This window comes from Propithecus coquereli, unplaced genomic scaffold (assembly GCF_000956105.1).
Source record: "Propithecus coquereli isolate 6110/MARCELLA unplaced genomic scaffold, Pcoq_1.0 Scaffold297, whole genome shotgun sequence".
Taxonomy (NCBI): Eukaryota; Metazoa; Chordata; class Mammalia; order Primates; family Indriidae; genus Propithecus; species Propithecus coquereli.
In genome coordinates, this window is record NW_012148585.1 from 886,821 (window position 1) to 888,319 (window position 1,499).

Sequence of the window (1,499 nt, forward strand, 5' to 3'; positions counted from 1 at the left end):
ATCAGTATAGGAAAGAAGATGAACTACATGGGTCCATTTATATGTGAATTTTTTTCATTAATTCTAATGGAAAATTTTTCACAACTTGTGACAATTTGAAGAAATTGTAGATGAACCGCACAGCCTAAAAATATCAAAAAAACTTAAAAAAATGTAGGTATTTCATGAGTGCATAAAATATGTGTAGATACTAGTAAAATTATGTGTTAACTAACTGTTTATATTATCAGTAAAGCTTTTAGTCAACAGTAGGCTATCAGTAGTTAAGTTTTCGGGGAGTCAAAATTTATACATGGATTTTCAACTGCATAGAGTTCAGCATCCCTAACCCCCTCCCATTGTTAAAGGGTCAATTTTAGATGGTTACATATAGAAATTTTAGAGATATGTGTGTACATGCGGGTTAGTATAGATAAATATTCCCTTGCTCTGTCATTTGAGAGGAACTAAAAGTAATGATACCCCAGTAATAATGTGCACACCTAGTTCCCAGATCTTGGTTTATAACACCATTTTCCATTTAAAGATACCAGGGCTCCTTGGAGAAATGATGGATTATAGGACTGAGTTAGAAATACACACGATGAGCCTGGAATATCTTCTAGTACCAGGGAATAAGAAAGTTCTAAAAAAAAACAAAACACTCATGTAGGAGCCAAATGTAAGAGCTCTGAATAGCAAAATATGGAATAATTTTAACAACAAAATAGATACAGCAATATTTTATTATAACCCAAAGTGCAAAATAAATATTCATGGGTCCGTATTCATAGAAATAAATGAATAAAAATGTGCAAATTTCCTATGCCAAAGAATTCCAAATATTTTATGTAGCTACTCCACCCTCAAGGAGGTAGATCATAACTTCTCACTCCTCAAGTATGGGTTATGCAAAGTGACTTTCTTCCGAAGAGGATAATGTATGGGAAGTGGAAAAAATAGCAACTTTACTGTAAAGGAGTCCAATAAATACTACATCAGCAATGTGATCAGGTCAACACTAACAACAAGTCATATCAATAGTATTTACATCCTTGATATGATCTGATGAAACTGCACTCTACCTCTGAGCTCTTTTTCCCCAAAGACACATAATCCCTTAGTCTAATCATGAGAAAACTAACTGGGACAAATCCCAGTTAAGGAATAACCTACATATAGGTCATATAGGTCATACGGTCATCTATAAGAGTATAGGTCATATAGGTCATATATAGATCATATAAGAATATTGACCAATATTCTTCAAAAATTTGATGATCATCAAAAATATGTGAAGTCTAAGGAACCATTACAACCAAGAGTAGACGAAGGAAACATGACAACTAAATGCAATGTTGTGCTCTGGACAGAATCCTGAAACAGATTAAGAACTTAAATAAAATACTAAGTTAAATAAAAACTAAGAATATCTTGATAAAACATTGACTTTAGTTAATCATACTGTATCATTACTTGTTCATTAATTGTAACAAATGTACCATAGTAATGTAAGATTT